Source organism: Rhinopithecus bieti, unplaced genomic scaffold (genome assembly GCF_001698545.2).
Source record: "Rhinopithecus bieti isolate Rb0 unplaced genomic scaffold, ASM169854v2 scaffold_7683, whole genome shotgun sequence".
NCBI classification, from domain to species: Eukaryota; Metazoa; Chordata; class Mammalia; order Primates; family Cercopithecidae; genus Rhinopithecus; species Rhinopithecus bieti.
The window spans coordinates 690581-716999 of record NW_016805834.1 but is presented as its reverse complement, the minus strand read 5'-3'; the positions used below and the strand labels follow the sequence as shown (position 1 = coordinate 716999).

Here is a 26419-nt window from a genome sequence, read left to right as displayed (position 1 = left end):
CTAACACCAGCTGCCAACCCCACGTAAGATCAGGCATGAACCTAGGTCTAATCTCATGACCTTGAACACCAAGAACAGCTCAACAATAGGCTGAAAAATTAAATAAGGACAATCAGAATCCTCTCTGCAGTTTTTCTCCTTGAATTATTTGGAAATAATCACTGTTTCCCGTAGAAAATACCTAGTAAGATGTCCCACAGTGTTTAAACTAATAGTGCATTCACTGCATGGAGACAACTTGTTCCAGAACTAACGTGATAGGATTTACTTAATGGCACATTTAATTACCTAATGGAGCTATTCCTAAAATCTTGTATAATAGTTCTGAACTGATGCAACATTTATCCTAGCAGAATATTTAGTGAAAGTTAGCCAAGAAACACATTAAAGGACGTTTGTCACAGCCAATCTGAAAAACACACAAACTGCTGAAATTTTGATTAACTAATACAATGGGAAAGTATATGTTTGAAACAGGACAACTTTTAAGCCATACTGTTAAGTAGAAAAATAGATACAAAACTATGCACACAGTATAACTAATTTTGTGTAAATATAAATAATATATATAACTTTATGAGTAAATACATATAAATTCTAGAATTACAAATATGACTTTTAATAACAGTTACATTATGACAGAAATAGTACAAATTTAGAAAAGAAATAAGATTTTGCTAATAATTTATAACTTTTCTTGCTTTGGAATTTTTATATTATGTGCATTTATTATTTTTAATATAGTTATTACCTTTTGGTGGAATAATGGCGAGTTTTATTCTTTTTTATAATTCTAACTTGAAATTACTAACAAATATTTTTAAATTATTTATGGTACTGAAGGAGCACAGAGCTATGTGTGATAATATATATATCTAATCTCCACAGTAAGGTTGTAGCTTCTTGAAGACAGAGACCATGATTTCTTTTTCTTTTCTCCCTGATGGTAGCAGATAAGTTCTACCTAAGTTGATTTGATATAGAATTCAGCATATGGTTTCTTGAGATATGTTAACTGACAAATTCTTTTCTCTTAGAAAAGCTGATAGCCTTATGTGAAAACACAAGATTGTTCCATAAAATTATCCCAAAATTTATAAAATTAAAAATGAAATAATCATTTTATCTATTGTATGGTTAACTTCACTCAGAAAATGAACGAAAAGCAACAGGAATTATGTGATTTTGTAAAATGTCAAAGACTTTTCTTTTTATGATCGTTTTCTGGTGAATGAATTTCTTAGACTTTTGGGAAAATTGTAGGGTTAATCCAACCTGAACATTCAGTACATTTTCAATTTTTTTAAAGTACTTGTATACTGCTTAAGTAGTTTGTGTAGTCACGTAGAAATGTGGGGCACATAACTTCAATGGCAAATCCCAAATTCCATTATATTGCTACATCTGTAGTTAATGAATAATGTAAATGAAAAATTCAGAGTTTTCTATATAGCACATACATTTTTATCTCTACTCTTTTATTTATGAATATTTACACCAGCTTGCGATTTTGTATCACTGCAAGTAAAAATGAAAGGCTATTGTAATATGGTTATAAAACATACTGTAGTAACATTTAGATGATAGTCCACTTTTACAAATACAAATAATGTTCTTTATTTCCCCAAAGCTTTTGTTAAAGTTCAGTTTTCTATGAGACTTATAATTGATCTCTAATTTAATAACAATATTGGCTCAATGGTTTTTTTGTACTATATACTCCTAAGCATAAAAATATATCAAATGAATACTTATACAACAAATATGACTTGAAATACTTCAAATCAAGTTCTTCATACTAGTGCATTTAGGAATATGAATATCTAAAAACTACAGGATTTAGAACTCTTTCAAAAACAATATCTAGTGTATCTTTCCATGCCCTGATGAGAACTATGTCACCTCAGTGGTAACTCTTATGTACCATAAACATTATTACTTTTGGACTCATCTCCTAATGACATAGAGAAAAAACTATTCTACAATAACAAAATATATTTTTGTATTCTTTACATTAGTCCCTATTTATTTGAGCTGTCTAATGGATTCTATTGTCCTGAAATGCACCAACATACCACAATAATGCAAGGAAACTTGCAAAATAAGCAATTAATACTTCAGTGCATTCAAAGATCACTTTTCTTTAATTTAAAAAAATATAATGTCTTAAGAAGAATGCTTTTGAGACAACTTTGTAACACTAGTGTAACTAGATGATTTTCAGGGATATAAAATTAAGCCATATTTTTCCCAGGAATATATTCAGGTAAACATCCCTGAAATTTCAGGAAACTCTACTAATTTTTATAGAACCTTTGAAAACAAGGCAAATGTCAGAGCTATGGAGCACCAAATTGTTTGGACGAATGATCAAATGGGTTTTCCTTGCCTCTTGATTAATAGCAACGAAGGCTACAATTTGTTCCTAATTATAAAAACCAGATGCTGATGATCTCTGAATAATTGTAAGATTAACCATAAGAACTTGCATTTGCATAACTAATGGTAATCTTCAAATATATTTGCACAGATTATTTATTTTCTTATAGTTTTCTTACCCTTTTGATTTTTACAAGTATTACTGACAAAACAACTATATTGGCATTATTTATTAATCAGGTTAACATATGTATGTTCTGGGTATTTAACCTTTCTACAACATGTTAAAGTTAGCCCTTAGCCCAAGGATTAACTACTTTTACTAGTGCAGAATTCTAAATCCAGGCTTACTTATACCCAGAACAAGATTTGTCCCATTACTTAATGCAGCTTAAATTGAGAAGGTTGCCATTCAGTAATTTTCATGATCTAGAATATGGTAACCTCCAGATGACAAGTGATAATAAAGACTATATTTTGAAAATTCTTTCATAAATGAATGTGTAGTGACAAACCTTAGAGATGCGGGATAAGGTCCAGCCCATTGCAACAAGGTAAATACCACTGTAAAGTGAATCAGATAATTGTTTTGGTTTCTCAGTGCATACAAAAGTTGTGTCTACACTATAATGTAGTCTATTAAGTATGCAATACAATTTGATCTAAAAAACTGTATGTATCTTATTTAAAACATACTTATTACTAAAAAATTGTAAAGATTAGCTAAGCCTTCAAGAAGCTGTCATCTGTTTGCTAGCGGAAGGTCTGCTTCAGTGTGATGGCTGCCTTTTTTTTGTTTTTTTTTGTTTTTTGTTTTTTTTTTTTTAGATGGAGTCTTGCTCTGTCACCCACCCTGGAGTGTAGTGGCGCAATCTTGGCTCACTGCAAGCTCCACCTCGCGGATTCATGCCATTCTCCTGCCTCAGCCTCCGAGTAGCTGGGACTTCAGGCACCTGGCATCATGCTCGGGTAATTTTTTGTATTTTTAGTACAGATGGGGTTTAACCGTGTTAGCCAGGATGGTCTCAGTCTCATGACCTCGTGATCCACCTGCCTCAGCCTCCCAAAGTGTTGAGATTACAGGCGTGAGCCGCTGCGCTTGGCTGATGGCTGCTTGTTAATCAGGGTGGTGATTGCTACAAATTGCGTAGGCTGTAGCCCTTTATTAAAATATACAACAATGAAGCTTGACACATTGATTGACTCTTCCTCTCACAAATTGTTTATCTGAACCATGTAATGTTATTCCATAGCATTTTACCCACAGTACAACTTCTTTCAAAACTAGAGTCAATTCTGTCAGTGTGCAGCTGTTTTATCAACTTTGTTCATGCAATATCCTAAGTTCTCTGTTGTAAGCTCAACAGTTTTCACATCTTTATTGGAAATCTTCACTGGGAGTAGGTATCATCTCAAGAATCTTCTATCTTTGCTCATCTATGAAAAGCAACTCCTCATTTATGAAGATATTATTATAAGACTGCAACAACTATGTCACATTTTCAGAATTTCTAATTCTAATTCTAGTTCTCTTGCCAGTTCTGTTACATTTGCAGTTTCTTCTTCCGCTATGGTCTTGAATGCCTCAAAATCAACAAGAAGGGTTGGAGTCAACTTCTTACAACTGTCCATTAATGTTGATATTTTGACCTCTTCCCATGAATCACAAATGTCCTTAATGGCACCTAAATGGTGAATCCTTTTCAGAAGGCATTTAGTTTACTTTGCACAGATCCATCAGAAGAAGCACTGTCTATGGACACTATAGCCTTACAAATTGTAGTCCTTAACTAATAAGACTCGAAAATCAAAATTACTCTTCAATCATGGAGATGTAAATGCATGTTATGTTAGCAGAAATTGAAAAGAACCTTAATCTCTTTATACATCTCCATCAGAGTACTTGGATGACTAAGTGCATTGTCAATGAGTAGTAATATTTTGAAAGGTATCTTTTTTCCTGAGCAGTAGGTTCAACAGTGGACTTAAAATATCCAGTAAATTATGCTATAAACAAATTTTCTTTAGCCTTTATTTAGAAAAGTTACTCCTAGAATAATTTTGAAATTTAATGACCAATATGAATCACATTTTATTGTTTGTTTTAAGTGATAACAAGACATAATTGTTGTTATTATTTAACAGTTATTTAGTAAATTAGATATCACTTAAGTTGGGACTTCATTATTAAAACTACCTTTGAAAGCACTCCGAAGTTAATAGTTCATAATACTGATAAAGTTTAAAAGTGTCAGACAATGAAGGATATAGTATTTATAATTATATTTATATCAATCACATAAATATTATCTATATATTATACGTATATTTATTTTTACTTATAAATACACATCCATATATGTATAAATTTATGTATGTATGCTTATATAAATAAAGATATAAATGTTTACATCATTTGTATACATGTCTATATGCATATAGAGATTGAGCTTTTTTAACTGAAATATCAGAAATCTGAAATGTTCCAAATTCCAAATATTTTGAGCATCAACTTCATGCTCAAAGGAAATGCTCATTGGATGATTTCAGAATTTTGAATTTTCAGATTAGGGATGCTCAACTGGTATGTATATGAAAATATTCCAGGATCTGAAAATCTGAAATCCTAAGACAATTCTTGTTCCAAGCATTTTAGATAAGTGATACTCAACCTGTGCTACATACATGGGCATATTATAGATACACATACACATGCATATTATACATACACATATTTGTAAGTTGATGCATTGCTATGGTATGAATATGGCTTATTCCCTTTAAAACTCATGTTGAGGTTTGGTCTTCACTGTGGCCACGGGAATGTTAAGAGGTAGGACCCTAGTGAGAGGTGTTTGATATACGGAGGTAGATCCCTCATGAATATATTAATGCTATCTCAGTGAAGTCAGTGAGCATTTGTTCTTGCAGAACTGCATTAGTCACTGAAAGAGCCAGTTGTTATAAGTCAAGGTTCTTCCTCATGTTTGCCTCTTTCACATGCCAGTTTTCTCTTCTTTCTGCTATGAGTTGAAGCAGCATGTGGCCCTCACCAGATGAGCCACCCAATCTTGAGCTTCACAACCTGCAAAACCGTGGGGTAAGTAAACTTCTTTTCTTTATATATTACCCAGTTTCAGGTACTCTGTTATAGCAACACTAAATGGACTAGAACGTGCAAAGAATACAAAATCTAGGAAAACATATGCCAAACAACTATATATGGAGAAATACATTGAGCTTGGGGTATGGTGACATGTCACTATCAATATTTGCTTTATATCCATTCGGATTTTAAGGAAAATTTGCAAGGAGCGTGTCTTTGTGGATGATTTGTTATTTTAAAAAATCTTAAAATGTGAAAAGAATAAAAATCTTATCGTATCTTTTCAGTACCTCATTCTATTCTAGCATTCTGGAATTCTGAGCAACATCAGCCAAATTTTTTCAGTTACAGCATTTATTCTTTACAAAGTGTCTTTGGAGTATTTCTTTAAAGAGATTTTGTTGTACATTTATAATTTGTCAAAACACAGATTGACTAATAATTTTGCAAAGTATTTTCACATGTCAATGGGTATGCATGGGTTTCTGTTTGCTGAAAACTGTGTGCCCATTCAATTATGTATATTCATTTCTATTGCATACCTTCTTCTATTAGTCCCAGGGTCACTAAGCTATATTTTTATATTACATGTAAAATTTTCTGAAATGGAGAAAAAGACTGAAAGAAGAGAGAATCTAAATGTATAATAATGTTGACTCTAGTCTAATTTCCATTAAACCTGTCCCCATTTCTTTTTGACTCTGGGCATATTTCCTTTTTTTAGCTAGTACAGCAATAGTAAATAGTGTTTGAACATCATGGATGCACTTTTTAATTCAATGAATAAAGGGAAAATGTTATTTTCATTCTCATTCCAATGTGGATTGTAAGAATTATTCAAGGGAAAAAAACCTACAGTAGAAATGATATTCTATAAAAGTTATAATTTGTTTTCCTGACTTTACTACTAATTTACTTTTTCCTCTGCTTTCTGTGATATTTTCTGCTGGTAAAAGTTACATATTTCAAATAGGGTCTTAAAATCTATTAGATTTTTACAGAGCTAAACCAATTTCTTAAGGACATAAAATAAATTTAAAATGCCTGATTATGGATAAATCTGTAGGAAGTAAAATTTTAAATGAAATATTTGATCAAAATATTAATGATGATAAAATAATAACTGACAAGAAGACTGTTTTACTATATTATTTTCAGATAATATACATTCTTAACAATTAGCTAGTAGCTTTACTTGTAACAAGAATATTGCTGGTAATTTGCTAACAAAGATACACAGTCAATGTTTAAATATAAGAAAAGTTAATGATTTTGAGTATACACAAATTAGAACAAAATTGCAGTTTCAGGATATTGAGTGGAGAAACTTACCAAGTATAAATGACAAGAAACAGAGAATTGTGAAGCAACAGAATACTCATATTTAAAAGTACAACACAGCCAGGAGCACTTTCTCACTTCTGTAATCACAACACTTTGGGAGTCCAAGGTGGACGGATCATCTGAGGACAGGGTTTGAGATTAGCCTGGGAAATATAGCAAGATCCCATCTCTGGAAAAAAAATGTGGGGTGTAGTGTCACATGATTATAGTCTTAGCTACTTGGAATGCTGACACAGTAGGATCACATGAGCCCAGGTGTTTGAGGCTGCAGTTAGCACTACACTCCAGCCTCAGCAACAAAGCAAGGCCCTGTCTCATAAATAAAAAATAAATAAATAAATAAGAACTATAAGTTCTTTGACAAAGAAATAAAATAAACAAAAATGGTGATGTCATATAATGACAAAAAATGACAATACATGATGGAACATGAACTGATTTATGCTTTCTAGCAAGAAGTTGTGAAAAAAGCTTTTTGATAAGTAAGATAAACGTACAAATTTCTCAGATACAAATGATGTAATTCTAGCATACCTGGTAGGCTAGAAAATCTTATATGACTAAGCAGTTTAACTCAATGTTTACACCATTCTTAAACTTATACAAAAATCTTTAAGTGGCAAGGACCACAATCCAGTTTACTTAGAAAATGGTGTTTACTAAAGATCCTTATAAAATTCTGCAAATTATGAAAAGTTATTTAGAAAAAGTAAAGAATTCACTAGTTCAATCTATAGAAAATGATATACATGGGTGACATCCAACTAATAATAAATCCTTAGATCTATTCAACCGAAAAGGCTGCTGAAATATATTAATTATTAAGCCTGCTATTCATTTGGGTGTGTTTTCCCTCAGTTTTCTATTTAGTTTCCTACTTACCAAGGATCATTTTAGCTGTTGAAGGAAACATTAATAACCATGTCAAAAGTAATGTACTGATAAGGCACTGTATTTATTTAAACTTTTGTTAAAGTGAAAAGCTATAGATACAGATGTAGATAGAGATATAGATGCATGTGTATATGTGTATATGTGTATATGCATGTATGTATACATTTTTTTACATACACATACTCTAGCTTGTTTTGCAAATTGATATTTGGTAATAACATGTACTTATTTCATACCCACATTAATTCATTTAGCTTATGCAAATCATGAAAGAAGAAACATAGCTTCTAAAGTTTTAAACATCTAAATTACCATCCTGACAATAGAAACTTTTTTGTTAAATGAAAACAAAAAAATAAGTGGTGTGAATGATCCCAGCAATATTGAGAATGGTTAAATGGCTATTTCCTTACATTTTAAAACAACATATGAATGAAAAATTTTATTTTGGGGCAATTATTATACACTATTTTATTAACACTTTCAAATAAAAAGATGTTCACCCTTTCACCTCTTCCACCATGTGAGGATGCAGCAACAATGTGCCCCTTTGAAGCTGACAATGAGCCCTCAGCAGACAGCAAATCTGCTGGCACATTGATCTTGGACTTCCCAGCCTCCTCAATTGTTATCAACTCATTTTCTGGTATAGCTAACTTAAGAAACATCTGGGCTGGTGCAAATAAACACAAGGATGCCACTGCCCTACTCCCACCAGTGCTTCAGCCTGGCTGATATATGTGTATCCTGCTGTATTACCCATGCTGCTGGCACATGTGAGTGAGCATAGATCCAACTGCCACCACTCTGATGAAGTGTTTTGGCCAGCATCTTCCACTGGAGTCTTGTGGCCAGTGAACTGGGTATGCCTTTGCCTCTCTAGTGCAGCAGTTTCTAACCTCAAGGGGCCAGAGAATGAAACCAGAGGCCCAATACAAGCAACCTAGAGTTAGAGCATGAGAGCAGGAGTGCTAAGCTGAACTTTGGCTCCCTGAAATCTTCAAGAAATGAAACCAATGGACTGACCCCACTTTATATCACAATAAAACCCTCAAGTGCATTAAAGAAGATAAAAGCAAAAAGCCCAATCCAAACAACCGCAACTTCAAAGTTTAAAGGAACATTAGCCCTTTCTCATATGGATGAGAAAGAAGAAGCTCAAGAACTCTGGCAACTCAAAAAATCAGTGTCTTCTTGTCTTCAAATAACTGCACTACTTCCCAGCAATGCTTCTTAACCAAGCTGAAATCACTGAAATGATAGTCATAAAATTCAGAATATGGATAGGAACAAAAATTATGAAGATTCAGAAGTGGAAAGCCAATCCAAACAATCTAAGAAATACAGTAAAACAATATAGGAGCTAAAGGAGAAAATGGCCATTTTAAGAAAAAAAAAAAAAAAAAAAAACTGACATGATAGAGCTGAAAAAGCCACTACAAGAATTTCATTGTTATTGCAAGTATAATCAACAAGACAGACCAAACTGAGAAAAGATTCTCCAAGCTTGAAGACTGATTCTCCAAATTAATTCAGTCAGACAAAAATGAGTAAAAAAGAAACAACAAAATCTATGAAAAATATGAGATTGGGTCAAGAAAGAGAGAGAGAGAGACAGAGAAAGAAAGCAATGTGAAAAACATATTTGAGGATGGCATTCATGAAAATTTCCTCAACCTTGCTAGGCAGGGCAACATTTAAATTCAGGAAATGCAGAGAACATCTGTGAGATGTTATATAAGGTGACCATCACCAAGATATATAGTCCTCAGATTCTCCAAGGTTGACATGAAAGAAAAAATATTAAAGGCAGTTACAGAGAATGGGCAGGTCATTTACAAAGTGAACCCCATCAGGCTAACAGTGGACCTTTCACCAGAAATCCCACAAGCCAGAAAAGATTAGGGGCCAATATTCAGCATTTTTAAAGAAACTCCAAACAGGAATTTCATATCCAGCTATACTATGCTTCATCAGCAAATGAGAAATAAAATCCTTTTTAGATAGGAAACTGCTATGGGAATACATTACCACCAGATCTGCTTTACAAGAGGTCCTTAAGGGAATGCTAAATATGGAAACAAAAGACTGTTACCAACAATCACAAAACACACTTAAGTGCATAGACCTTTGACACTATAGAGCAACTACCCAATCAAGTCTGCGTAATACCCAGCTAACAAAACAATAATAGGCTCAAATTTAAACATGTGAATATTAAACTCAAATGTAAACGGGTTAAATGTCCCCAGTTAAAAGGCACAGAGTGGCAAGATGAATTAAGTAACAAGATCCAACTGTATGCTGTCTTCAAGTGAGCCATCTTGCATGCCATGACACTCATAAGCTCGAAGTAAAGGAATAGAGAAACTAAATAAAATTGAGATGTGGAAACCATACAAAAGATCAATGAAACCAGAATTTGTCTTTTTGAAAGAATAAATAAGGTTAATAGATTGCTAATTGGACAAACAAGAAAAAAGAGAGAAGATCCAAATAAGCACAGACATGACAAAGAGGACATTACCAGCAATCCAACAGAAATATGAAAAGCCCTCAGAGACTATTATAATCACCTCTGTGCACAAAAACTAGAAAACCTACAACAACTGGATAAATTCCTGGAAACATACAACCTCCCAAGATTAAATGAGGAAGAAATTGAAACCCTGAACAGAAAATAACGAATTCTGAAATGTAATCAGTAATAAAAAAACCTACCATCCAGAAATAGCCCTAGACAAGCCAGATTAACAGCCTAATTCCACCAGACATATAAAGAAGAGCTGGTGCCATTCCTACTGAAACTATTCCAAAAAACTGAGGAGGGCCTCCTCCCTAACTCCTTCTATGATATCAGTATCATTCTGATACCAAAACCTGGCAGAGACACAGCTAAGAAAGAAAACTTCAGGCCGGTATCCTTGGTGAACATAGATGCAACAATTCTCAATAAAATACTAGCAAACTGAATCCAGCAGCATATCAAAAAGTTAATCCACCATGATAAAGTCATTATCCCACAGGTGCAAGTTTGGTTCAATATATGCAAATCAATAAATGTGATTCACCACATAAACAAAACTAAAAACAAAAGCCACGTGATCAACTTAATAGATTCAAGAAAGGCTGTCAATAAAATTCAACATCCCTTCTTGTTAAAAACTGTCAACAAACTAGGCATTGAAGGACTGTGACTCAAAAAATTAAGAGCAATCTGTGACAAACTCACAACTAATGTCATATTGAATGGATCAAAGCTGAAATCATTCTCGTTGAGAACCAGAACAAGACATGAATGGCCACTGTCACCACTCCCATTCAACATAATACTAGATGTCCTAGCCAGAAAAAAATCAGTCAAGAGTAAGAAATAAAAGGCATCCAAATATGAAGAGGAAGACAAATTATCTGTGTTTGCAGATGATATGATTTAATAACTAGAAAACCCTGTAGTCTCTGCCCAAAAGCACCTAGATCTGATAAACAACTTCAGCAGAATTTCAGGATACAAAATCAATGTACAAAAATCGGTAGCATTGCTATACACCAACAATGTCCAAGTCAAATCAAGAACACAATCGCATTCACAATAGCCACCCACACCAAAAAAAGCCCTAAAGTACCTATTTATAGAGCTAACTTGGGAGGTGGAAAGAGTAACTTGAGAGTTACAAAATGCTGCTGAAAGAAATCAGAGATGACACCAACAAATAAACATTCCATGCTAATAGATAGGAAGAATTAATATTGTTAAAATGGCAATATTAAGCCAGGCATGGTGGCTCATGCCTGTGATCCTAGGCTGAGGAGGGAGAATCATGTATGACCAGGAGTTCCAGACCAGCCTGGGCAACACACAAAACCCCATCTCTACTAAAAATACAAAAATTTGCCTGACCTCGTGGCAGGTGCCTGTAATCCCAACTACTCAGGTGGCTGAAACACGAGAATCACTTGAATCCAGGAGGCAGAGGTTTTAGTGAGCCAAGACTGTGCCATTGCACTGCAGCCTGGGTGACAGAGTGAGATTCTGTCTCAAAAAAAAAAAAAAAAAAAAAAAAAAAAAAAAAAAAAAGGTGATGTTGCCCAAAGCAATTTACATATTCAATGCTATTCCTATTAAACTGCCAAAGATATTTTTCATAGAAAAAGCTATTGTAAAATTCATATGGAAGCCAAAAGAGCCTGAATAGCCAAACGCATCCTAATCAAAAAGACCAAAGCTGGAGGCATCACACTACTTAACTTCAAACTATACTACAAGGATTCAGTAACCAAAACAGCTAGATACTGGTACAAAAACAGACACATATACTAATGGAACACAATAGAGAGCACAGAACTAAAACTACAAACCTACAACCATCTGGTCTTCAACAAAGTTGACAGAAATAAGCAATGGGGAAAGGACTTCCTATTCAATAATAGTGCTGGAATAACTGGCCAGCCATTTGCAGAAGATTGAAATTAGACCCCTTCTTTATACCAGATACAAAAAAATCAACTCGAGATGTATTAAAAAGTTAGATGGAAAACCCAGAACTATAAAAAGCCTTGAAGAAAACCTAGGAAATACCAATTATGGGATATCATTCTGGACATAGACGCTGGCAAGGATTTCATGATGAAAACACCAAAAGCAATTCCAACCAAAACAAAAATTGACCTATGTGATCTAATTAAATTAAAGAGCTTCTGCACAGAAAAAAAAAAAAAAAAAAAAAAAAAAACTGTCAAAAGAGTTAACGGACAACACTAGAGTTAACAGACAACCTATAGAATGGGAATGGGAGAAAATTTTTGCAGACTATGCATCTGACGAAAGTCTAATAATCCATAACCTATAAAAAACAGAAACAAATTTACAAGAAAAAGAAAACAGTAAAAAGTGGGCAAAGGACATGAACAGACACTTTTAAAAGGAAGATATACAAGTATCCAACAAGTATATGAAAAAATACTTAAGATGACTAATGATTAGCGAAATGCAAATCAAAACTTCAATGAGATACCATCTGACATAAGTCAGAATGGCCATTAATAAAAAGTCAAAAGCTAACAGATACCGGCAAGGTTGCAGAGAAAATGGAACACTTATGCACTGCTGGGAGGAATGTAAATCAGTTCAGCTATCGTGGAAAGCAGGTGGCAATTATTCAAAGAACCTAAAAACCTAAAATAGAACTACCATTAGACCAAGCAATCTCATAATTCATATTTCCAGAAGAATATAAATTCTACCATATAAAGAATATTATTCTACCATAAAGAAACGTGCACACATATATTCATCTCAACACTCTTCACAAGTTCAAAGACATGGAACCAACTTAAATGCCCATCAGTGGTACACTGGATAAAGAAATTTGGTACATATATACCATGGAGTACTATGTAACCATAAAAAAGAATATAATGTCTTTTGCAGCAATGTGGATGGAACTGGAGGCCATTATCCTTAGCAAACTAATGAAGGAGCAGAAAGCCACATACCACATATTATCACTTATAAGTGGGAGCTATACACAGAGTACACATGGACACAAAGAAGGAAACAGTAGATACTGGAGCCTAATTCAGAATGGAGGGTGAGAGGAAGGTGAGGATTAAATAATTACCTATCATGTACTACGCTACTTACCTAGGGGATGAAATAATCTTTACATCAAACCTTCATGTCATGCCATTTACCTATGTAGCAAACCTCCATACATACCCTGAACCTAAAATAAAGGTTACAAAAGTTTTAATTTGAATTTTCCTGATGATAAAAATAATTAGATATGATTACATGCCCACCATATAACTAGAAGTTTTTAAAAAAGGATACCTGAAGCAGCAGGAACTCTTGAACATTGCTGATGGGAGTACAACTTAACACACCCACGTTGGAAAACTCTTGGGCCTTATCTAACTATAGGGTAATATTTTTACACCTATGAATCAACAAAGCACTACCATTTATATGCTCAACAATGCATACCTACATTTTATAAAGGCATGTGCTCCATGTTTATAGAGTGATATTTAAATTAATATCCCCAAATTAAACAACCTAAGTACCTATGAACCATAGAATAAATTGGTAATTTTGTGGTATCATCATATAATGGAATAAGATAAATTAATGAGAGTGAAACTGTAACTACAACCAAAACTTTAAAAAATTTTACAAATATATCATGGAGTAAAAGAATTCAGACTTTAAAAAGTATTAATGCATAATGATATTTAAATTAAGTTTGTAAATAAGCACACTCCTTTCATAGTATTGGGATGGTTGTCATCCCTGGAATGGGAAGAAAATGTCTGCTTCAAAGGTGGTTTTTTTGGTAGGGTCATTGATATGCAAATTGGATTACACATTCTTAAGATATATACTCTTTCATATGTTGACTGTAATTTAAGAAAAGTTTATCTGAAAAATTGTAATGATGCTTGAAATAAGAAGTAAAAAGTAAAGTCTTTATTTCATTTCTTAATCCTTTAAATAACCATGATTTAAAACTGACAAGACTAAACTATCAGTAATGATAAAAGTCAGATTTACAAGGTCATTTAGTAATTATAATGAGTAGTTCCCCAATGTGTTTACGAGGGATCTAGCCCAAAGAACTGCCACATTTGCAGTTCTTAAATGCTCATCAGTGGTGACAACCTAGGGAACCCCTGTTGGAGAACTGGAAATTGCTCTCATCAATGTCTATGGGCTTTTCTAAGCCCACTCATAGGGAAGATTTCTTAAGCTAGACTAAGATAATCCTCTTACTTTAATTATGATTGTAACTGCCTCCTCCACTCCTGTAAACTATTTTAGTTAAAATGAGAAGGATGTTGAAAAGTTCAAAGTGTAAAGTTAAAATCAGTGAAAATACTAGTTCTATTAAACATATATAAGATTCTATTAAACATATATAAGATACTATTAAAGAGTCAGTTCAATTTCAAAGAACATTTGCATTTCATTGCCCTGGATCATCTACTGAGTGCATGGTAGCTGAATGTGTCTTGATTATTAACAAATGTGCAAAAAGTTTTCTTCATAATATTGCTTTATTTTTCCCAGAGGAATTTTTTCGTCTCCCTAACTTTTTAAAAATTTCACCGTGTTTTGATATCATAGTTAATATTTACAATTTTGTCTGGGTGTAGTGGCTTATCCCTTGAATTCCAGCACTTTGGTAAGCCAAACAGGTGGATGGCTTGATGCCAGGAGTTTGAGACCAGTCTGGGCAACATAGCAAAACCCATCTCTACAAAAAGTACAAAACTTAGCCAGGCAAGGTGGAGTACACCTGTACTCTCAGCTACTCTGGAGGCTGAGGCAGGAGGATAGTTTGAACCCAGGAGGTGGAGGTTGCAATGAGCTGAGATCATGCTTATTCACTCTAGTCTAAGTAACAGAGTGAGATCCTATCTCAAAATAAACATATTTTTGAGATATATTATGGAATTGAATTTAGTAACTGGTAGTTATATGCTTATTTGCTTATGGTGATTTGCCATCCGTATCTAAAAGTTTTCTTCTGTGTGTCATAATTTCTCAAAAATGGCCCAGAATTGAAGAGCTATGAAATGACTTCAATTTCAGGAAAAGCCAATAATCATTTGCATAATACTCAAATAAGAAAAAAAAAAAGTTATACAGGGAACTGAATCTCCGCATACTTTCAGTGAATATTGTGACTTTGTTAATGCTCAGTTCAGGACAAACAATTTGCCAGAAACTTGGTGAGTTCCTGTTGAGCACAAAATGATTCAATAATTCCTTTGAATAGTAAACTATAACATAACAAACCTTTCCTATATCTTCTTCATAAACATTCTGGTTATATTGAGTTGCTTTCGTAGATATTTCTCATAGTTTATTACCTTATCAATTTAGATATTTACTGTTGTTATTAGACACAGGCATACCTCATTTTATTGTAGTGTGTTTTAATGTACTTCTCAGACACTGAGTTTTTACAAGTTGAAGTTTTGTGGCAACCCTGCATCAAGCAAGTCTATTAGTGCCATTTTTCCAAGAATTTGTGTTCACTTTGAGTCTCTGTGTCACATTTTGGTAATTCTCCAATATTTCAAACTTTTTCATTATTATTTTCTGTTACGGTGCTCTGTGCTCAGTAATCTTTGATGTTACTATTATAATTGGGGGCAGGGGGCACAAAAAACACACCATAAAAGATGACAAAATTAGTCAATAAATATTGTCTGAGTTCTGATAGTTTCACCAACTATCTGTTCCCGGTCTCTCTCCCTTTCTTCAGGCCTCCCTATTTTCTGAGACATAACACTATTTAAGTTAAGCCAATTAATAGCCTTACAATGGCCTTTAAGTGAGCAAGTGAAAGGAAAAGTCATGTCTCTCACTTTAAATCAAAAGCTAAAATGATTGAGCTTGGTGAGGAAGGTATGTTGATAGCCTAGACTGGCTTCTCTTGCCAGTCAAGTTGTGAATTCAAAGTAATAGTTCTTAAATAAATTTAAAAGCATGCACCAATTCACACATGAAAGGTAATAAAGTAAAACAGCCTTATCACTCCTATGCAGAAAGTTTTAGTGGTCCAGATAGAAGATCAAACCAGCCACATCACTACCTTAAGCCAAACCCTAATCCAGGGTAAAGCCCTAACTATCTTCAACTCTGTGAAGGCTCATGGGAGTGAAGAGGCTGCAGAACTAAAGAAGTTATGTCTATAAGAAAGAAGTGCAAGTTGAAGCAGCAAGTGCTGATGTGGAAGCTACAAGTTATCCAGAAGACTTAGCTATGATAATTAACAAAGGTGGCTATACTACACAACAGATATTCAATGTAGATAAAAGAAGCTTCTGCTGGAAAAAGATGCAGTCTAGGACCTTTATAGCTAGAGAGGAGAAATCAATGCCTGGATTCAAAGCTTCAACTGACAGATTGACTCTTGTACTAAGGGATGATGCATCTGGTGACTTTAAATGGAAGCCAAAGCTCATTGAAAACTCTAAAATCCTAGGATTTTAAGAATCATGCTAAATCTACTCTGCTAGTACTCTACAAATGGAACAACAAAGCCTGGATGACAGCACATGTGTTTATAGGATCATTTACTGAATATTTTAAGTCCACTGTTGAAATCTACTGCTCAGAAAAAAACATACCTTTCAAAATATTACTGCTTGTTGACAATGCACCTAGTCACCCAAGTACTCTGATGGATATGTAGGAGATTACTGTTGCTTGTCTGCCTGCTAACATAAGATTCATTTGCAGCTTATAAATCAAAGAGTAATTTTGAGTTTCAAGTCTTATTATCAATCATTAAAGATAAGTTGGTTTCAAACCACATGGATAACTTTATATGTTCAAGACTTCAGTGCCAAAAGGAACTGCAGATATGGCAGAAATAGCAGGGACAGTAGAATGACCCTGGATTAGGCTTTGACTTAAGGTAATGGTGTGGCTGGTTTGATCTTCTATCCGGACCACTAAAACTTTCTCCATAGCAGTAATAAGACTGTTTTACTTTATTGCCTTTCATGTGTTCACTGGTGTACACTTTGTACACTGGTGTACAAGTCTTATTATTTAAGAGAAACATTTTGTAAGGCTATAGCTGCCATAGATAGTGATTTCTCTGATACATCTGTGCAAAGTAAATTGAAAGCCTTCTGTAAAGAATTCACTATTCTAGGTGTCATTAAAAGCATTTGTAATTCATTGGGAAAGGTCAAAATGTCAATATTAACTGGAGTTTGGAATAAGTTGGTTTCAAATCACATGGATAACTTTATACATTCAAGACTTCAGTGCCAAAAGGAACTGCAGATATGGTAGAAATAACAGGGGCAGTAGAATTAGAAGAGGAGTCTGAGGATGACTCATGTGAGTGCATTGCTGCAACCTCATAATAATACATGAATAGATGCAGAATTGCTTTTTAGGGATGAGCCAAGAGTGGTTTCTTGAGATTATGTCTTCTAGGAAAGATTCCTGATAAAATATGAAAACTGTTGAACTGATAACAAAGGATTTAAATATTAGATGATCTTAGTAGATAAAGCAGCTGCATGGTTTGAGAAGATTGACTCCAATTTTGAAAGAAGTTCTACAGTGGATGGAATACTATCAAACAGCATTGCATCCTACATAGAAATATTTCTTGAAAGGAAGAGTCAATCAATTTGTCAAACTTCATTGTTGTCTTATTTCAAGATATTGCTACAGCCACCCCAAACTTCAGCACCCACCACCCTGATCTGTCAGCAGCAATCTACATTGAGGCAAGACCCTCCACTAGCAGAAGATTATAGCTTCCTGAAGGCTGAGATGATCACTGACATTTTTAGCAATAATGTTTATTTTAAATAACATATGTACAATATGTCTCCAAATGTGGCAGGAAGGAGAAGAATGAAAGCCAAGCAAAGAGGGGAAGCAAATTATTAAATTCAAGTTATTAAATTTTGGAATTTCAATTAAATCATTTTAGTGTTTAAAACAAACATTCAAGGAAATATCTACTTAAAATTTTTCACTTATAAAAGTAAACTCCCACATTTGTGTATTTACTATTAATATAATTTTGCTCATCACAAGAATATAGTGAAATCTGGGTTTGTTCAACAAATAGACTCTTACAGAGTAATAATAACATAGCAAAAGATTACTATAACAGACAATGTATGTGTGTGTTAGTTATTCTCATGCTGCTAATAAAAACATACCCAAAACTGGGTAATTTATGAAGGAAAGATGCTTAATTGACTCGCAGTTCAACATGGCTGGGGAGGCCTCAGGAAACTTAACAATAATGATGGAAGGGGAAGGAAACACATCCTTCTTCACATGTGGCAGGAAGGAGAAGAAGGAAAGCTGAGCAAAGGGTAGAGTTCCTTATGAAACCATCAGATCTCATGAGAATTTACTCACTATCCACTCATATGCTACTCTTGTGAATAGCATGGGGGAACCACCCCCATGATTCAATTACCTCCCACTGGGTCTCTCTCACCACACATGAGGATTATAGGAACTGCAATTCAAAATGAGATTTGGGTGGAAACACAGCCAAACGATACCAATAAGGTACTAATCTAAGCATTTTGTGTAAATTATGTTATTTCATCCTTACCACTATTAAGACTTACAGTATACAAATGAGAAATATGTGACTATAAGGGTTTAAGTAATTTTCTCCTACACATTAAGTTAATAAGTGCACTTGCCTGATTCAAAACCAGTTATTTATTCATCCCTCTAAAATTTATGAAGCAATGCCATTGCTACCCATATTTTACAAATGTGGATAACGAAGTTAAGAGAGTTTTCTTTGTGTGATTGTTGATATAGTGGTAGAATCAATGTCTGAGCTCAGAATAATATATTAAAAGAGAAAAATCAAAGTAAACATCATGGAGCTAAGGGCCATGGAATAAAAATCTTGCTGTGCAACATCAACACGATCAGCTACCTATATGTTGATACCGAGCATATTTATTATCTACAATGACACATTTACTGGTTTATATCTTTTACTAATTATATAATTAAAACATGTCAATTTGTTTTTTAAAAGTCTAATAAATTGTACTGTTAGCTAGACAATGTGAAAGGAAAAAATGTGTACTCGAGTCATGTATTTTTAAATAATTTTTGAAGTGGAGATACTAAACTACACAACAAATTCTACAAATAAAAAATATAATACTAGTCGAAGGGTATATTATACATGAGCTGAACTAACCTTTCAATTTACTTCTCTGTTATTTATATTATCAAATCTTCTCTCTCCACTGGATACATGACTAACAAAAATGCATGAGGCTTCTCATTTAAAAACTCAAAAATACCCTGGGTTCTATGTATTCTAGCTCACATAGGAGTCTGTACAGCACTGCCATTTCCTTCAGAAATTTTAATCTATAGCAAACCTCAATAATTTTAGACATTTGTATGAAAACAATTATTGCTGCCATTGATCTAGAGATACCTATAAACTTGTTCAAGTGAAATTTTACAAATTCTCTAATTTAGATCATCAAATTATATTGCAAATATTTGTAGGAATAACTTTTGAGGGAACTAAATAAAGATAGTGATTAGATCACATGTCATATTGAAGGTGAAGGATAAACTATTATAATAAAAAGATCCCAAAGTACAGTTGTTTAAGCAAAAGACATGTGTGAATCTCTCTTGCACAGCAGTCCCTAGGTAAGCAGTCAATTTAACAAGCCATCTCTTGTTGCATCTCCATCCACCAGCACACTTTTATAACCTGTGAGATGAAGCTAGATTTCATTAATTTGTGCTCCAGAAAAGGCAGAGGAAATTCAATGCAGTCCTTATTCTTTGAAGCAAGTGAGGCAGAAAGTTCACATGTTACTTTGGGTCATGTTCCACTTGTGACCACTTGTTACTTCGGGTCATGTTCCACTTGTTTTAGTTACATGGCCATAGTTTTCTGAAGGGGAAGCCAGGAAGGATAGTCTCTAGCTAGGTGACTAGTTATTCATTTGAGCACCATGCACTGTGCTATCTGCTGGCTTTACAGAAATGAGGTAAATGCACACAAACGTCTGTCTTCATGGAGTTTATAGAACATAATACATAAAAATACTCCGTAGTATTATATATTGAAAAGAGAGAAATGCTTTGGAAAATAATTATTGAAAAGAGAGAAATGCTTTGGAAAATAATAAATGAAAAGAGGATAAGGGTGTTGAAATGCATTGTGACATGTTGCACTTTTCAATAGAGGGTTTGTTGCAGACCAAGCTTGTCTAACATGTGGCCCAAGGTGGTTCTGAGGGTGGCCCAACACAAATTTGTAAACTTTCTTAAAACATTGTAAGTTATTTTTGTGATTTTTTATTTTTTTGGCGCATCAGCTATTGTTAGTGTTAGTGTTTTTTATGTGTGGCCCAAGACAATTCTTCCAGTGTGGCCCAGGAAAACCAAAAGATTTGATACCCCTGTTGTAGACCATCCTGAGAAGGACTTTTAGAGCAAAAACTCTAAGCCCTACACACTTCTGGGGGAAAAAATCATTCCAGGCATAGATTGAGCAATCAGAAATATGGTGCAATAGGAGAACACTCAGTGTGATCCAGGACCAGCTAGTAGGTCTGCTGTTTGGACCTCAGTGAGTAGAGGAGAAGCATGGTAAAATCTGAAGTTAGAGCAGTGACAAAGAACAGATCATTTAGGTCCTTAGGGGGTTGTTATGAGGACATTGGATTTTGCTCTGGGTGACTTAGTTTTTGGAGGTTGTTGGACAGAGACTGAGAAAAGTCAAGAATGGGTCATTGAGGAAACCTAGCAGCCAGCCACAATCAAATTTTTGGATTAGGCCAAATTAATTTATATCAACGTGACCAAAAAATGTGTGAATGCTGTGCATTCTCTTTTCTTGTAATTAATAATAAACTTAATTTGTTCAACTATTGATATGCTCATGGCAAAGGCAAAATCATAAGGATAGAGAAAATTGTAGTGGTTGCCAAAATTTAAAGTTGGAGGAGAGTGGGTTTAGTTACAAAAGAACAGCATGAATAATATCTCTGAGATTATGGCACTCTTCTGTATCTTTATTGTGGTGGAATTTGCATGATTATGCATTTGTAAAAACCTGTAATATATACCTATGACTAAATTTTAATATGTGGGAGTTAGAAACTCACTATATGTAAGTTAGAATAATTTTTTATTTCAATTTTTATTTTAGATTCAAGGAGCACATGGACAGATTTGTTACACTGGCATATTGTGTGATGCTGAGTGTTTGGAGTGGACTTAATTCCATCACCCAGGTAGTGAGCACAATCTCCAGTAGGTAGTTTTCCAGCACTTTCTCCCTCCCCTCCTTCCCCTCTTTTTGAGTTCCCAGTGTCTATTATTCTCATGTTCATATCCATAGTTACCCAATGTTTAGCTGCCACTTATCAGTGAAAACGTGGTGTTTGGTTTTCTGTTCCTGCATTAATTTGCTTAGGATAATGGCCTCCAGCTGCATCCATGTTGCTGCAAATGGCATGATTTCATTTCTTCATGGCTGTGTATTATTTCATGGTATATATGTACCCCCTTTTTTTTTAATCAATCCACCATAGATGGGTGCCTAGGTTGCTTCCATGGCTTTGCTATTATGAATAGAGCTGCAATGAACATATATTTGCATGTGTCTTTTTGGTAGAACAATTTATTTTCCTTTTGGTATATACCCAGTAATGCAATAGCTAGGTTGGATGGTATTTCTTTTGTAAGTTCTTTAAGAAATCTTCAAGCTTCTCTCTACAGTGGTTGAACTAATGTACAAGGAATCATTTTTCTATGAATTAATAATTAAAAATTCAGGATTCTTTGAAATTGTGAGGCAGCTTATTCCTGTAATGGTGATTATTGCACTTAATTAAATAAATAGAATTTTAAGCTATCAATAATATTAGCTTAGAGAATGTCAACACTTAAATTCCTTTTCAATTCAGCGTTTCTTAAATTGATGGATCATCAGAGAATAAAGCAAACTAGTCATGCTTCTCTGTAATGATCCTCTTTTAATTATTTCTACTATTTTCTACATGGCACCATTTCCTAACATCTAAAAGATCACCAATATTTTTTGAACTGGAGACATTAAAAAAGAGAATTGTCTTTATAGTTCAGCTTTTATTCCTTTATGTTCATGCTTTCTTCTCAGAATTCTTTTAATACCTAGCCAATTTTCTACTTCTAATTAACCAATTATCACTACTTGTTTTTAAGGTAACTTCATGTTCTGCTTTTTAAAACTGCTAAATGTCTTTATAGACACTCTGTTCCTATTTGTAAGCTTTTGCTATTTTAACCCTTTATAAACTTTGAGACAGGAAATAGGGACCCTACATTCTTCCCAAATCACTACCATGATCACAGCACTTGAATCTGGACTCTGGCCAGCAGCCTTTATAAGTTTCTGGGGTATGACATGAAAATTTTAAAACCTTATAGAGAAAAGGCTACAGAAAAAGAAAAGATACTGAAAAGATAATGCATAATAAATATTCAACAGAGTTGTTTTTTTTCTGTTCAAGTAAAGTCACTTAATAAAGAATCAGATATTGATTTGACTTTGACTCCTGTTGCCTGAAGGAAATTACTTAAACACAGACACACACACACACACACACACACACACACACATACACACACACACACACACACACACACATGCACAATCTTTATTCTATTCTCTAAACTATACCTAGGGAGAATGTTCTGTTTATAGATCATGGTTCCAGGAAACAAACTGCTTCTTTGTAAAATAAGTGTGTAGTATGTGATACCCTGTGCAGGTGAACGTAAAATACTAAGACTCATGTACACGGATGAGTATGCCTTTATTTATAGAGAAGTTGGGGGATTTGGTTTTCTTTTATTGTTTTGATTTTTTGTTGTTGTTTTTCTTTTTCTTTTTTTGTTTTTATGAAACAGAGTCTCACTCTGTCACCCAGGTTGGAGTGCAGTGGGGTAACCTCAGCTCAGTGCAGCCTCTGCCCCAGGGGTTCAAGTGATTCTCGTGCTTCAGCTCCTGAGAAGCTGGGATTACAAGTACCTGCCACCATGCCTGGCTAATTTTTGCATTTTTAGTAGAGATAGGGTTTCACCATGTTAGCCAGGCTGGTCTTAAATTCCTGACCTCAGGCAATCTGCCTACTTCAGCCTCCCAAAGTGCTGGGATTACAGGTGTGACCCACTGTGCCTGGCCTGGTTTTCTTTTTGACATGCTTTGGCTTTAGGAACACAGCCATAAATAGTCTGTCAGTCTTGTTTTCACTGAATTCCAAGAGAAAGTTACTGAAATAGTAACTTCAGACACAGTCTTCAGATCCATCCTAACAATAGCCCAATCTCAACAGGTATTTTTGACCCACCTGATGATTTTGGAAAGAATGAAAGTGAAAAAAGAGGCACAGGATAAAAATATGTGAAGGACTAAAGACTTAAAAATCACTGCATTGTAGCCTACACCGATGAAGGTGGGAGCCTGGGCTGAAATAGTTATGAGTAATACTTATTTTCATAATACCTCTTATTTTTGAAAGTATACTTACATTAATTATTTTGAGGCTTAGGAAGTCTTATACAGCAGACAGATCAAGTATCATTACTAACTTCTGTTGGTTGTGATAAAAGTGAGTCTCAGGGGAATATACTCATTTGGTGGAACAGTTACTATGGGAATCCATAGCTCATTATTTGAGCCCAAATCCCTCTTCACAATACTCAGTAGCTTATAAATAAATATGAACAAACCCCAAATTCACCATTTTATCACTGTCTACCTATATTTCATTGTTTCTTATTTCCCCTTTTATTGTTAATACCAATACACTCAAGAATAGCAACCATCTGCTGGTGTGAATTATCCCAGGGTGGGAGATCACCTTCAGGATCTCTTCTACAGCACCTATTTCTGATATCAAAGGCCAAACTATAATATCTATCATTATATATTCTCTCCCTTTTTTCATTCATTTTGTCTATTCTTACCCTTCTTAAATCTTTATTATTGAAATTTCTGATATTTATTTTGATGCCACATTCAGCAATTTTGGGTAAGATCAGGACTGATCATTATCATTATTCTTGATGTTTTTCCTGAATCTTATTGGTAAAGTCAGTATTGACTTTCTTTTCTGATGATGTAATGAGAGTTTAATGGAATAAAGCAATAATGATAAAAGCTTGAACTCTTTACTATGCCAAAAGTAATCAGCCCCTATTTTGAGATGAATAATTACGGTTCATCATGATCAGGCTTCTATGTAGTTAGGATTCTATTCAGTTAGTTTTATAAAGCCTTTTTTCAATGATTGTGTGGTCTTGATTCCTGAATGTCATGTTGAACCTTTATATGAGATAATGAAAAAGAAATTTCGCTACCTGGGTCATTGGAAATATACAAAGTTTCCATTGCATCCTTCCTCTGAGGCAGTATCACTATTGATTATTGTGTAACTTTTCGTTGAAGAGCACTAAAAATGATTAATGGTTTTACCTTGGTTACACCCAAGAAGTCTTGACATTGCCGAATTCAACTTGCAGATTTGGCTTAGTAATATCATTTACTTCAACAGTTTTAAGCAAAATACATTTTTGAAAAAAGAAAAGAGGCTTTCTCATGATATATCTGGATTTAGTTTGTCTTATTGAACAGACTGCCCACAAAATTAGTGTGTGTGTAATTTTCTGTAATAAAGAACTCTTACCCAACCAAGATATGTTTGGAAAATGGAATCTTTCTATAACTGAAATTTCAGCCCAACCACCAAATGATTAAACCTCTTCCCAAAGCGCTCACTTCAATTAGTGTGTCTCTGGTCTTTTCCCCATAGCACTTGGTATATATTTTTATTTAGATATATGTATCTCCAAATGCATATATATATCCCCAAACATATGGAATCTGAACTCTTGGGCAGTAGAGGTTATGCTTTATTATGATTTTAGTAGTAGTAACAGGTAATAGAGACCTAAAACTCAAGAAATTAATTCAAAAAAATTATGAACGAGTACAAATTATAAATAGTTCGCTTGTAAAGAATTCAATGAATTAATGTAGGATCAATAGGGTCCTGTAAAAACTTTTTGCTTCCATAGATTACAGCATAAACAGTAGAGGTGACTATGAGAAAAACAACTCTTAGTTTCAGAGCCGAAGGAAAGTATGTCTCTGCCTAGCTGTGAGTCAATCTAACTATCTATCTACTATCTATCTACACACACACATACATATGTATACACATACATGTATTATGCATTTGGAAAAAAAAACTTGATATTTTTAAGCAGGAGTCTTTTTGGTCCAATTTGAGCTCATAGTTTATTAATTTGTTAAATATTTTATTAATGTGCGAAATGCATTTATATACTGCTCTCAATAAATTAATCCATGTTAATAATCTCTGCACTTCTTTCAAAATATATTCCCCCATTAAATGTCTATAGACACTAATGACAAAAGGATAGAAGGATAGATGAAATGATATAATTTAATTTCTTAATATCACAAAGCCCAAATGCACTTTTTTTCTAAATCATTTCTTAAGTCCACTTTATGTACCTATTTTAGGTAATGACAGCTTATATCAAAAGATAGGAATCTGTAATTTGAGATATAAAAGCGAAAGCCTCAAAAATAACTGTAATCTAGTTACATCTTGTACAGTATTTAATGTGACACCTTTTTTTCAACACTCTTATTCTGGTAAAATAATGTTTCTAATATATGACCTTTAATACTAAAAACAAACATGAAGTTTTAGCGTGCTTCGTGAAATGTAGTAAAATTGCATACAGGTATCAGAAATAATTTTCTAATTCTGCTCACAAAAATGCCTCTGAAATGTATTCATGGTAAAGTTACATGTCATCATTGAAACCAGTAGAAGTTCATCTCATATAAGATTCATAAACAAGCCAGGATTGGGAGTTGTTTTGACTTACATAATGTGTATTTTAAAAAATTAGCCAGGCATAATGGCAGGTGCCTGTAATCTGAGCTACTTGGGAGACTGAAGCAGGAGAATCGCTTGAACCTGGGAGGCAGAGTTTGCAGTGAGCCAAGATTGCACCATTACACTCCAGCCTAGGCAACAAGAGTGAAACTCCACCTCAGAAAAAAGAAATAAAATAAAATAAAATAAAATAAAATAAAATAAAATAAAATAAAA

General features: G+C 34.0%; 1 long non-coding RNA gene across 1 annotated transcript in view; it reads right to left on the bottom strand.

The window, feature by feature from the left end:
• Positions 1–26419, bottom strand: part of LOC108530767 (uncharacterized) — a 227637-nt gene that overhangs the window by 10496 nt on the left and 190722 nt on the right. The window contains exon 6 of the long non-coding RNA XR_001885947.1: positions 13368–13449. This is a non-coding gene — a long non-coding RNA (uncharacterized LOC108530767). The remainder of the gene's footprint in view (positions 1–13367; positions 13450–26419) is intronic.